At 33.8% G+C, this 14,293-nt stretch overlaps 1 non-coding gene across 1 annotated transcript; it reads right to left on the minus strand.

Annotated features, from left to right (window-relative positions):
• Positions 1–10,413: 10,413 nt before the first annotated feature.
• Positions 10,414–10,545, minus strand: LOC123288397 (small nucleolar RNA SNORA51). The gene has a single exon (XR_006532076.1). It is a non-coding gene; the product is annotated as a small nucleolar RNA SNORA51 (small nucleolar RNA).
• Between the last annotated feature and the right edge of the window lie 3,748 nt (positions 10,546–14,293).

Raw genomic sequence — 14,293 nt, forward strand, 5'->3', positions numbered from 1 at the left:
GAGAAAAGATAAGTTAAAATCATTTATGTGTTTTCCAAAATTCCAACTTGCTTCTTTAAGCTGAGCTCCAGGTAAATGTGGCCCCTTGTCCTTACCTAACGATTAGCTGCCAGCAACCAGGTCCTTGCTATATTGTATCCCCTCCTGTATTCGTCACCTCTTTGTCCTCTTCAGATTCCCACAACTATTTGTGTGATAGTCTCCACTTTTGATGCTCCTTCCTCCAGAGACGTCTTCCACTACGTTCCCATTCCTTATCAACCACCCAGGCTGAGCAAGTCGCTGGAAAAGATACTGCTCTGAGAGTTCTTCTTTTGAAAAGAGTATCCAGATGACTGAGTAGGTCCTTAAATGTTACATTTTCAATATTGCCTATTTAGAGGACATATGTGTAGGTGTGACGTCTTATTTTAGAAACACGACGCATTCAGTTGTGATGGTATATAAACAACTGTTTTAGGAATGAAATGAATACTGAATAATCTTCTTGTCTGAATTTCACTTAAAAGTCAAAAGCACTTGTTGTTTTCCTATCCAAGACTCATGGAATTGGAAGCATACTATTGTTTCATATTGACAATTCTACAATGGGTGTGTTTAAATGCAAGTGCTCTGCTATTTATTCCTTCTTTACTGTCAAAACAATGTTACTTGTGAAGTGAGCAACAGACTGAAGATTTGGAAAGAACACAATAGATTTATATATAATAAAACAATTTAACATATTCTTTGAAGTGATGAGACATTTCAATTTATTTTCTGTTCAATATATACAGTTTTAATTGAAAGCTATATGCATGTTACCACCAGAAAAAAAAAAATGAGAAGCTATAGTTTATTCTGATGGTGAATCACAGGCTAAAGCGATCTATCTCTGATAAATTCTATATTATAATATTAATTTCAGGGTTCCAAAGAATACCCTGACTGGACCCTATGTTGAATGAATGAATTACTATTAATACTGTATTATATTAATTTCATCTAACCATATCACTTAAACTAGTTAATTTTGGCTGCACATTAGAGAAATTTAAGAAGCTTTTCAACACAGTAAAATTTGGGCCTCATTCCAAAACAATTGAGCTGAATCTCTAAGTGTAGGACACGGGCACCAGCATTTATAAAATTCTCCAAGATGATTCCAATGTGAAGTCAGAGTTGAGAACAACTGAACAAGTAAGCGGATACAAGCAAGCATTGCAATATGTTAGTTTCTAGATTTCCTTGACTACAGGGTGGCAATCATTATATCACATGAAGAAGCTACAGAAGAAAGCACATTTGAGTAATTGTCAGCTCTAGAATTGGTCCTTTCAGTATCCATCACATATACATCCTTTATAAAAAGGACCATAAATACTTTCATTCCACAAGTGCAGCAAAGGAAGCCAATTAGGAAATCATCCCCTTGTTATCTCCAATATGTTATATCTCTTATGCAAATGTCTGGATTTCTACATTGAGTTCTAACATGAGTATCCTGTGGCCTCACTCCATGGGAAAGCAAGATTTTATGTGAAGAGAGAGGTTACTTTTGGAATTTAAATCTTAGATGGGAAAGAGAGAGGAAAAGATCGATCTTGAATACCCTGAAGGAGTTGTCATAATTAGGAATGTTAATGAAGAATGTAGAAAAATAAACAGAGAGATCTATGTAAATGGATCAATCTATCCATCTATAAAAAATTCTTCCTGTAACTACTTCTTGGTTTCCAAATAAATCTGGGAAAGAATCGATTATATTCTTACCGCTCTTCCCCAAACCTATGAAAACAAGAGAATGGCAGAGACAATTAGAATCAATGCACCCTGAACTAGGGATGTTAGAAGAGGTGATTTGAAAGGCAAAATAGTCTCTTATTGAACCAGATTTTCTTTCATTTGCTTACTGTGAATATAGTTTCACCCCATTATTGGAAAATGGATGTGGAAAGATCAAAAGTGAATTTTAACTAGAAAGTTTTAAAAAGTTTGAAATTACTTGACTCATGGGCAGTTGAAATAAGGGACTCCATAACTGGAGAAGTCTAGAAATTTCATAACACTTTTTAATCTTTTATTATGCATAAAATATTAATTTCCTTATACATTTAGTCTACTGTATTGCTATTTTTGTGTTTTCATTTTTCCTTCATTTTTTGCCATTTTATAATACATTAAAAAAGAAAGAAATGTTTATTTAACTGAATGCCCACTTTTGTCAGACATCTATATAATAGCTGTCAGCTTCAAGACAAGCATGTGTCTAGATCTTACTTCAAATTAGAAGATAGACACTATCAAAATTATTAAGATTTTCAGTTTTGACCTTAACAAAAATGAATGAGCAAATCATCTAATTCAAACCAGGGCCATAATATCACATAAATGTTTTCTTAGGTTTGATTTATCATTTCAGTTTGACACAAACTTGCCTTCTGTGTAAACTTAACTCACTTTCAAGAAGAGATGGTGCTATGATTGGTTTTGAATGACTTTCATTTTTTTCTCCAAAAATTTATTAGAAGTTCTGTGTGACCCTTATGAATCTCAAGAACCTATTTGTGCTTTGGATTGTTTGCAGATCTGGGCTGTCGCGTCCCTGAAATAGAAAATAGAGGGGAAGCTTTGGCTGCATCCTCCAGGGAGTTATTCTACCTTCATCAACATTGAAACAATTTTCATCAAGAAGCAGCAGTAGGGACAAAAAGCTCTAATCACTGTGGAAGTTGGCTTCAAGAGAAAATGTTCATTTTTGCCTAGAAAGTACTTAAGACTTGGTTGGGTAAAATATTAAAAATTGGTTGTGTAAAATGCTGTCTCTTAAATTTTACTATCAGAGTTATTTTCAGTGTCAAGCAGTAAGTAATAGAGGTATGTGATTTAGGTCAGATTAGTTTAGAAGGTTGCAATTTTGGCCAAAGGCCATCAACCAAACTATTTGTATAAAATAAGTAGAATGTATTCTCAGGGGGGAAAAATTACCAGGTATAAATCTGAGCATAATGAGATGACTTTGTGAGTATATGAATATGTAACTTGGTTGCATTTGCATAGGAGGTGGATGTGTTTTAAAGTTTATATTTATGTTTAAAGGTTGTTTTTGGGGGGGAGAGGGAGGCTTTTACTTTAAATCAAAAAAATAAAGAAGTGCTAATACATCATCTCTATGTCAAAGACTAGGATGGACAGCTTCCAAAGAAGAAAATTTTTTGAAATTGAAAAGGTAACAATTAGCTTAAACAGTAGGACCAGATTTCGCATTAAAGTGAAGAAGAGTCATTTAAGTTTTTACAAATTTAGCTTAAATATTTAGATTTTGCAGGAATTATTTTCTTATTATCTATCTGTTTGTCTGCCTGTCTATCTATCAAACTATCTGTCTGGTTGTGACATTTATTCTGCAGCTAAATGCATTAGTTAAGTTGAAGACAAACATTACAGTAATTATATGAGTGGAGGAGAAGGGTGTTACTCAGATGGTTCAGGTTAGTTTTAAATTTCTTATTAATTGAAATGATTAGTATATAAAAATTATGCTGAATTTACTTATGAAATTAATGATTAGGTGACCATAGTTAGGTATCCATAATTCAAAAAAGGAAATACTTTTTTAAAGGAAATATACCTCTAGAACTTCCCATTTCTACTTCAATATTAGGACTTTTCTATAGTCCTTTTCTTAAAAACAAATAAGATTTTCTTCCTGGTATAAAAGAACTGAAATACGTGTGTGTCTCTCTCTACACATCTATATGCCTTTTTCTTTTCCTGGTAAAATCTGGTGCTCAATGCCAAACATCTCCATAGAAAATTCCCTCCAGCAAGTGCCAGTCTTTGACTAAAGGAACTACTATTGCTCCATCTCTAAATTCTAGTGTTTTAGTCATTTACAAAACATCTAAATACTCCTGACCTCTTGTGATTTCCTGTTAGAAAAAAAATTGATGTAAATTTTTTCTTCAGTTTTAAGTCGTATATTTGTTGTATTTATTATTCAGAAAAGAAATATTTAAGATTTTTCATTTTACCAAACAGAGAAGTAGACATCAAATGCCGTCTGATGGAAATATAATTTATCATAACAGTTCTGAGCTGTTCCTAAGAATAAATAGCTCCTGCTATTTGGGATCTCTGCAGTTAAGGCTCACCTTTGAATTTCATTTTGGAAGGATTTTCAGATGCCAAGATAAGAAGCAACAGCATTAATGATGACTATTAAGAATGGCACTGGGCTATCTTGCAGAAAAATCACATTAAAGATTTGTATCTTGTTTTATGTCCCTTATCATCCATATATAACATCAAAAATTGCCTTTTTCCTGCTTTAACCCATAGATTATAACTCTAATACATACATAGGTATTGTAGTTCAGGTTGAAATCCACTCACAAAGTCTTAAGCATATATCATGTATTTATATCTTGATCTTATTTTTAAACAAATGTTAATTCTATTGACATTTAATAAATGTTAATGGTATTCTTATCATTCAAAACAATACATTATTGGAATAAGATTTATAATCTCATAAGTAACATTATAAATATTTATAAGTGTAAATAAGATTTATAAATACTATTTTTAAATAAATTTCATAAGCTATATGCCAGTCTGCTTCTAGTGATACTCTTATTAATTTTTTATTGAAGTTAATAATAGAAGGAATTTATTAAACAATAGTAAATACTTTGAGTACATTATTACAATTAAACCTCTCAACAAACCACTAGGAGTTTTAATCTCTGTCTTTCTGATAAAGAAATGGAGAATTAGAATTAGTTAAATAAGATTTTCAAGGTTGTATGTCTAGTGAGGGGCAAAAGTTAAATTTAAACCCAAGTTTTCTTGACTTTAAAGTCTATGACTTTAATTGCCATGCTATTATGGCCCAGTACCGTGTTGAATGTAGGATACAAAGAAATTTAACGATTGCTGCATTGTTTCAGGGGACGTTCGGTATAGTTGGGAATTTAACTATTGGAAAAAACTTTTTTCTAATTTTTTGTATGTCATGTTGTCATAAAATTCAAGTGAGGTGATGTAAATTAAACCAGGCAAGGAATACAATTTATATTCATTTCTATTTCTGATGATGATTTAATCTCAACCAGATGAAATTTAGGGAGGTCCAATAGGAAGTTTTATAACAGGCACTAAAAACTCTAGTAAAGAAGAGTAAAATAGAGGAGGCAGGGCTTCGTGAGGAATGAAAAATATCTACAGGTTATAGTTGGTAATAGGTTAAAAATATCACCAGTGTGATGTTATCTCCATATTTAAACACAATAAGCAAACAAGAAAACAAACACATAGATTGCCTTCAAAGCCCTCTGTGTTCACAATGGAAACCTTCGTCAGACCATACCTCTGGCAATGGTCTAACTCTGGACATGGCTCTATTTTTTCCTGTGTTATGATTATAATAGCTTCTTAATTGATTTCACTTTATGACAGACATTGATCATCTAAAGTGGTTTCAGAAAAGAGCAAACAGGAGTATGAGGGCAGTCTGGTCCATATCAAGTCACTGATGTCTAAAAGAATTTATAATATTAGTATAAAGTAGAGAAGCTTTTGGAAGGATTTGATGTAGCAGATCACAAAAGTCTGAGAATATAATAAACTATCTCAAGAGTTAACGATTTCCCATCACTGGAGTTGATCGAAATCAGTAGTTCAGTCTTGGCTGCATATTAGATTAACATGGAAGATTGAAAAAAAATATACCAAAGATCAATCCCATCCCAGGAAAATTAAATCAGAGTCTCTGTGGCTGAGAGCTAGTGTTGTTTTTAAAAAAAATCCCAGACATTCTGTGTATTCAGGGTTGAAAATCCCTGTTTGCATACATGAATGATTACTGGGCAAACAAGTCAGAGCGAGTTAAGAACCAGATATGCAGTCTTTGAAGTCACCTTTGGATCTGAGGTCTTACTATGCAATAGTAAGACTGACTTTGTTCTATGAAATAAGTCATCTTACTCATTATCAGTAGCAGTTGACATAATGCATGAAACACTTTCTTCACCCAGAAGTTTGACTTCACTCCTCTTGATTCTTCCATCACTGGTTGCTCCTCCTTCCTCTCCTTTGCTTGTTCCCTCTCAAATCTTCAACCTTTAAACACTGAGCTACCTAAGGACTCAGTTCTTGCTCCCCTCTCTTTTTCTCTGAAGACTTCATCTACTTGATGATGACTGAAATGTATATTTTCAGGTTGAATCTCTCTCCAGAACTGGATTCAATATCAGGTTTTCTATGTAATATCTCTACTTGTCTCAGGGGCATCTAACTTAACGTCAGTTAACCTAACTACCTTAGTAACTTAATAAGTCGGAACCAGATCTGAACTTTTAATTACTGATATGAACTCACCTCCAAAACCTCCATCCACGTTTTCCCCTCTCAGTAATTAGTAGCTGCATTCTTCCAGTTATTTAGGCCAAAACCACCATCATTTTAAGCTTCTTTCTTTCATAAACCGTTAGCAAATCCTGCCATCAGTGCCATCAAAACATATTCAGAATCTTCCCTATTTTAAACCTCTTTATTTCTAATATCCTGGTTCAAGCGAGCACTGTTTGTCACGTGGATTATAATTTGAATAATTTCTTAATTTTTCTTCCTGCTTCTAATTTCATCCCTCTCCATACTACACAATAACTCTCAGTGAGAAGCTAGAATAACTTTTAAAATTTGTCATCTGTGTCACTTTTCTGCTTAAATATTTCCAATAGCATTCCTACTTACTCAGAGTGAAAACTCAAATCCTTAACACTGGCCTAAACTGTACGTATTCTGGTTTCTCTTCACATCCTATAAGACTTTTGCCTTATCCTGGTGTTTCTGGATCTTTCAGTTTATTCTTCCCCCTGACTCTCGATCTAAAATGCGTTTCCCCACATATCTGCATAGCTCCCTCTCTCAATTTCTTTAGCTTGTTGCTACAATGTTATATTACCAGAAAAGATTTTCTTGACCATCCATTGATAATAGCAAAACCTCAAACACACATATATTGACACATTCTGTCCCACCTTTTTGCTTTGTTTTTCTTCAGAACATTTATCATCACTCTACACAGTGTATGCTTATTTGTATATATTTTTGCTGTCTATCTTGTACGTTAGATTGTATGCCTCAAAGTTCCATATCAAAACAGTGACTTTTTGTGCTACCTTATCCATAACATCCAGAACAGTGCCTAGAACATAGCAGATACAAAGCAAATGTCTGTTAAATGAAGGAATGGATGAATGAATGTTAGGACATATTATCATTTATATGTTTTATTAACCTTTGTGGCATTTTCCAAGCAAAATTTTTTACTGTGATATATTTTAGATTTTAGGTATAATTGCATCGCAAAATTTCAAAAGTACAGTTTGGACAAAGTTTTGACAATTGTACATACCCAGGTAATCACCATCTGATAGACCTCACCACTCAACGTTCGCTTATGTCGTTTTCCACTCAATCCACCTGCCCCTGCCTTTTTAATTTCTCTCAAAGGGAGGAAGTTTTTAATTTCTCCTACTATAGATTAGTTTGGCCTGTTTTATGGAATTCATATAAATGGAATCATGCACTGGGTATTAGTTGAGCTAAATAAAAGCTTCTTTCTTTGAACATCACATTTTTGAGATTCATGTATGTCATTGCATGCATAGGAAGTATATTCATTTTTATTATTGAGTCTCATTCTGTTGTAATAATGTCATAATTAATTTATCCATTCTTTTGTTAGTGTTTGAGTTGTTTCCATTTCATGGCTACTATAAATAAGGTTGTGATGAACCTGCTGTTCAAGTCCTTTGGTAGACCCGTGTTTTCATTTTTCTTGTGTAAACACAGCTAGACTTGATGATTTTGAGAGTAGGTGGACATTTAACTCTATAAGAAATTGCCAAATACTTATCGAAAGTCATTTGCCATTTTGCACTCCCAGCAACAATATGTAAAGTTACAGGCACTCCAAATCATTGGCAAAGTTTGGTGTTGCTGGTCTTTTTAAGATTACCAGTTTTAGTGGGTGCTAAATTGTAACTGATAGTGGTTTTCATCTTCATTTCTCTAATGACTAATGATTTTGAGTTTGTCATGTGGTTACTGCCATATGTCTTTTGAAAAGCATCTGTTAAAGTCTTTTTACCCGTTGTTGTCATTTGTATCATCATTATTTATTTATCTATTTGTTTATTTGTAGTCTTTATATAATCTGTCTTTTCTTACTATATATTAATGCAAATAATTATTTTAGTCTGTGGCTTTTCTATTTATTTCCTTAGTGATATTCTTTTAATGACAAGGGACTTTCCATTTTGGTAAGGTCAAGTTTATCATTTTTCTTATTTCATTAGTGCTTTTTTGTGTCAAGTTGAAGAAATTTTTACAAGATCTCTTTTACAGAAGTTGTATGATTCTAGGTTAATATGTTCAGGTCTATGATATCCAGCTCAAATGTTATTTTTGGGGAGGTGGGGCATGAAAGAATGAGTTTCTTTTCTTTTTTTCCCAATATATAACCAGTGTTTCCAGCACCATTTGTTTAAAAAGGACTTCCATTTTCCGGTTGAATTGATTTGGTGCCTTGATCAAAATAGCATCTGACAATGTGCATCCTATTTACGGACTCTCTGTTATGTTCTATTGATTTGTGTGTGTGTGTATCCTTCTGTCAGTGCTTCACTGTGTTTGATTCTTGGCTTTAGAGTAAGAGTTGAGACCAGGATATGTAAATCCTGCACATTTTTTCTTTATTTTTAAGATGATTTTGGCTGATCTAGATCCTTGCTTTTCTACATGTATTTTTCAGTCAACTGGAAATTTCTTTATAAATGTTTCCTGGGACGTTGACAGGGACCTCATTAAATGCAAAGATCAATTTGGGGAGAAGAGACAAATTAATAATCTTAAGTCTTCATTCAAGAACATGGTATATCTTTCCATATATTTACGTCTTTTAAATTTGTCTCAAAGATGATTGATACTTTGAGCATGGAGGCACGGTGCATCCTTTGTCAGATTTAATGCTCAGTTTCTGACATGTTTCTGTGCTCTTTAAATGGTGTGGTTTCAACTGCATATTCTAACTGTTTATTGTCAATGTGGAGAAATACAGTTAATTTTGTATCATAACATTTTAGCATGCAACTTGGCTAAATCCACTTATTGGTTATAGAATACTTTGGAATATTCCATAAGGTTTTCCATGTGCCCAATTATTTTGTTTGCAAATAATAGCAGCTTTCCTTATAATCATAGTGTTTTTTAATTATTTTTTCTTACCTTAATGAACTGGCTAGTACTTCTGCTGTCATGTTGCGTAGATGTAATGGCAGACATCTTTGCCTTGTTCTTAGTAGTAGGAAAAAAAAAGTTCTTAAATTTTTTATTTGGTGAGAACATGAAAAGTTTTAATGTTAGACCATTAAGTATTATGTTAACTATAGCTTTTGCTTTTGTCTTTTTTTCCCCTGAAGCTGTTTATCCACTCAGGGGAGTTTTCTTCAATACCTATTTTTTTGCAATTTTATGTCAAGAATTGGAGTTCCATCTTATCAAATCTCATTTCTGCATCTCTTGAGATGTTTTTTCCTCCCTCTATTAATATGGTGAATTACAGTTGTTGGTTTTCCCAAGTTAAGTCAGCCTTGCATTCCTGGTGTAAACAGGGTATCTTTTTACATTGCTGGACTGAATTTGGTAATAATTGTTAAATATGTTTGTGTTTAAGCTCATGAGAGATATGGGGATGTGATTTTCATTCTTTCCTCCCTGTCTTCATTGCCTCTCTCCTCTTCCTTATTTGTCCCCCCCCCCCATCCTCCTCCATCTTTTCCTTCTTCTTGTAATATCTTCATCAAGTTTTGGTATGAGGATTATGTTAGCCCTACAAACAGTTCTGAACTGTTTTTACCTCCTCTATTTTCTGAGTTTGAATAGGATTGATTACTATATTTTGTAAAAATATTCGATTGAATTCCCCATGAACCAGCTGGACCTGGAAGCTTATTTGCAAGTCTTTTTTTAATAAGAAATTCAAATTTTACTAGTAATATCTATGAGACTATTTGAATATTCTATTTTGCTTGTGTAATGTTTGATAAGTTGTGTTTTACAAGAAAATTTTCAGTTTCATGTATATTTTCAAATTGATTGGCAAAAAGTTGATTGTAATATTCCCATAGTATATTATCAGTCTATAGAATCTCCACTAATATCTGATGCTTTATTTTTGGTGTTAGAAGTTGTGTTTTATTTTTTTTCTTGATCAGTCTAGCTATAGTTTTGTCAATTTTATTTGTTTTAAGAATCATTTTTCACTTTGTTGATTTTCTCTATTGTTTGTAGGTTTTCTAATTCATTGATTTCCACTCATATATAATAGTCCTTTATTTCTACTGTTTTTACTTTTTATTCCTAACCCCATGTCCCCCCATTCACAATAGAGATGAGGCAGAGGGCATAGCTGGAGGTGTATATGGTGTAGGTTTACTCTGGCTCCTCCTTCTGTATATTCAGTGTAAGAACACAGCCTGTCATAAGCACCAGTAGGCCTGATTTTATTTTTATTTATTTTTTTGGTGAGGAAGATTGGCCCTCAGCTAGCATCTGTTGCCAATCTTCCTCTTTTTGCTTGAGCAATATTGTCACTGAGCTAATATCTGTGCCAGTCTTCCTCCATTTTACATGTGGGATGCCACCACAGCCTGGCCTGATGAGTGGTGTGTAGGTCCACACCTGGGATCTGACTTGGCGAACCTCAAGCCACCAAAGTGGAGTGTGTGAACTTTGCCACTATACCATTGGGCAGGCCCTGGCCTGCTTTATTTTAATTTGCACTTAAACCATTTTCTCTTCTAATATGAGAATTTAGAATTTTTACTAAGCACTGTTTTAGTGTTATCCCACATATTTGACATATTCTGCTGGTAGTATTTATTTTAAATATTTTTAATATCTCTCATAACTTCCTTTTCACCCCACGGACTTTTTTAGAAGTATATTGTTTAATTTCAAATATTTGAGATGTGCTTAAAAACATATTATTTTTTATTAATTTCTAATTTAATTCCATTGTAATTGGAGTTTAAACTCTGTGTGATTTGAATCCTTTGATGTTATTACGATTTGTTTTCTTGCTCAGGATATAGTTTATATTGGCAGATGTTTCACTTGCCCTTGAAAATACTGTGCATTTTCCAGATGTTGTGTGTAGGCTTCTAGACGTTTTGATCAGGTCAAGTTGGTTTATAGAATTGTATGACTCTTCTCTTCTTCATTGATTTTTATCTGATTATTCCATAAATTCCTGAGAGAGCAGTGTTAAATCTCCGACTTGTTTGTAGTTGCTCTATTTCTTCCCTTAGTTCTAGAATTTTGCTTCTTCTATTTTGAAGCTCTGTAAACAGGAGCATACACATTTCATCTTATAATACAGTTTTGACTTATTGTTAACACTCTGTGGAGTTTAATTCACTTGGGGTTTTTATTTCTCATTTTTTTCTTGGCATTATAAATTCTCTGATGGGTTTCAAAAATTTTTATTTGGTAGCTTTTATGACTCCTCTTGGTTTTCTTGAGGGGGTGAGCGTCCTCATTCTCCAAAGTCTAATGATAATCTTTTGATTACAGAATTTCCTTCATATCAAATTTTATTTTATTTTTAAGGATTCTAGCTTAGTTATTAAGCTGCCACAGAGGCAGTGGAATCAAGTGGTGAAGAGTGAGAACCCCCATATCCAGAAGGCCTAAGTTTAAATCACAATTTCACCCCGTGTTAGCAGGATGACTTTTGGCAAGTTAATTAACCTCTCTGTTGGTCATTTTTCAACTATAAAATAAATCTAATAATAGTTCCTACCCAAAAAGGTGATGTGAGAATTCTGAGTTAATACTTATAAACCAATAGAACTTAATCATTACTCTAAAATATGAACTATTATAATTTATTATTGTCATTATTATTGCAAATATTAATGAAAAATTATACCTGGCTAGTGGCTCAAAGAAAGAATTAACAATCATATTCTCATTAGAGAATTAGATTAGAGAACTAGATTAGAAATTGCTGAAGTATGCTTTCACTTTAATAATTATTTATTTATTTCATGTCACAATTTGATCCAAGGTAAAAGAACCCATATTGTCTAAATACCTTGTCACAGCTTTTCTCAGAAGCCAGGATTTAGTTTTGCCTATTGTATCAGTCCAGCTAAACAGAGGTTCTTACCTGTAAATAAAGAGTAACTAATACTATCCTGTCCAGAGATAACTCTTCTGGTATTTTCTCTAAGAGGTTATCCATTGTTTTCCAGGGCATAGTCTCGAGCCTCACTCTTCCTTTTTAGTTCCATTGTGTTATTTCTTTTTTTTTTTTTCATTAAAGTTATAAAAGTTAACATCCTTGTGAAATTACAGTTGTACATTATTATTAGTCATGTTGTAGGTACACCACTTCACTCCTAGTGCCCTCCCCCCATCCCCCTTTCCCCTGGCAACCACCGATCAGTTCTCTTTGTCCATATGTTAACTACCACCTATGAGTGGAGTCATACAGAGTTCGTCTTTCTCTGTCTGGCTTATTTCACTCAACATAATACTCTCAAGGTCTATCCATGTTGTTGTGAATGGGATGACTGTGTCCTTTTTTATGGCTGAGTAGTATTCCATTGTATATATATACCACAGCTTCTTTATCCAACCATCAGTTGCTGGGCACTTAGGTTGGTTCCATGACTTAGCTATTGTGAATAATGCTGCAATGAAGATAGGGGCGCATGGACCTTTTGAAATTGCTGATTTCAAGTTCTTAGGATATATACCCAGTAGTGGGATGGCTGGGTCATAAGGTATTTCTATTCTTAACTTTTTGAGGAATCTCCATACTGTTTTCCATAGTGGCTGCACCAGTTTACATTCCCACCAACAGTGTGTGAGGGTTCCCTTTTCTCCACAGCCTCTCCAACATTTGTCACTCTTGGTTTTGGATATTTTTGCCATCTAACAGGTGTAAGGTGATATCTTAGTGTAGTTTTGATTTGCATTTCCCTGATGATTAGTGATGATGAGCACCTTTTCATGTGTCTACTGGCCATCCGTATATCTTCTTTGGAGAAATGTCTGTTCATGTCCCCTGCCCATTTCGTAATTGGGTTATTTGATTTTTTATTGTTGAGTCATGTGAGTTCTTTGTCTATTATGGAGATTAACCCTTTGTCAAATAAATAACTTGTGAATATTTTTTCCCAATTAGTGGGCTGTTTTTTTTGTTTCCATCCTGTTTTCCCTTGCCTTGAAGAAGCTGTTTAGCCTGATGAAGTCCCATTTGTTTATTCTTTCTATTGTTTCCCTCATGTGAGGGGTTATGGTGTCCGAAAAGATTCTTTTGATGCTGATGTCAAAGAGTGTGCTGCCAATATTCTCTTCTAGAAGACATTGTTTCAGGCCTAATCTTTAGGTCTTTGATCCATTTTGAGTTTAATTTGGCAAATGGTGAAAAAGAATGGCTGCTTTTCATTCTTTTACATGTGGCTGTCCAATTTTCCCAGCACCATTTGTTGAAGAGACTTTCTTTCCTCCGTTGTAGGCCCTCAGCTCCTTTGTCAAAGATTAGCTGTCCATAGATGTGTGGTTTTATTTCTGGGCTTTCAATTCTGTTCCATTGATCAGTGCATCTGTTTTTGTACCAGTACCATGCTGTTTTGATTACTGTGCCTTTGTAGTATGTTTTGAAGTTAGACATTGTGATGCCTCCAGTTTTGTTCTTCTTTCTCAGGATTGCTTTAGCAATTCGGGGTCTTTTGTTGCCCCATATGAATTTTTGGATTCTTTGTTCAATTTCTGTAAAGAATCACATTGGAATTCTGATTGGGATAGCGTTGAATCTGTAGATTGCCTTGGGTAGTATGGACATTTTAACTATGTTTATTCTTCCAATCCAAGTGCATGGAATGTCTTTCCATCTCTTAACGTCATCATTGATTTCTTTCAAGAAGGTCTTGTAGTCTTCGTTGTATAGGTCTTTAACTTCCTTGGTTAAATTTATCCCAAGGTATTTTATTCATTTTGTTGCGATCGTGAATGGGATTGAGTTCTTGAGATCTTTTTCTGTTAGTTCATTGTTAGCATATAGAAATGCTACTGATTTATGTATGTTGATTTTATACCCTGCAACTTTGCTGTAGTTGTTGATTGTTTCTAATAGTTTTTCTATGGATTCTTTGGGGTTTTCTATATATAAGATCATGTCGTCTGCAAACAGTGAGAGTTTTACTTCTTCGTTGCCTATTTGGATTCCTTTTAT

This window comes from Equus asinus, chromosome 1, assembly GCF_041296235.1.
Source record: "Equus asinus isolate D_3611 breed Donkey chromosome 1, EquAss-T2T_v2, whole genome shotgun sequence".
Taxonomy (NCBI): domain Eukaryota; kingdom Metazoa; phylum Chordata; class Mammalia; order Perissodactyla; family Equidae; genus Equus; species Equus asinus.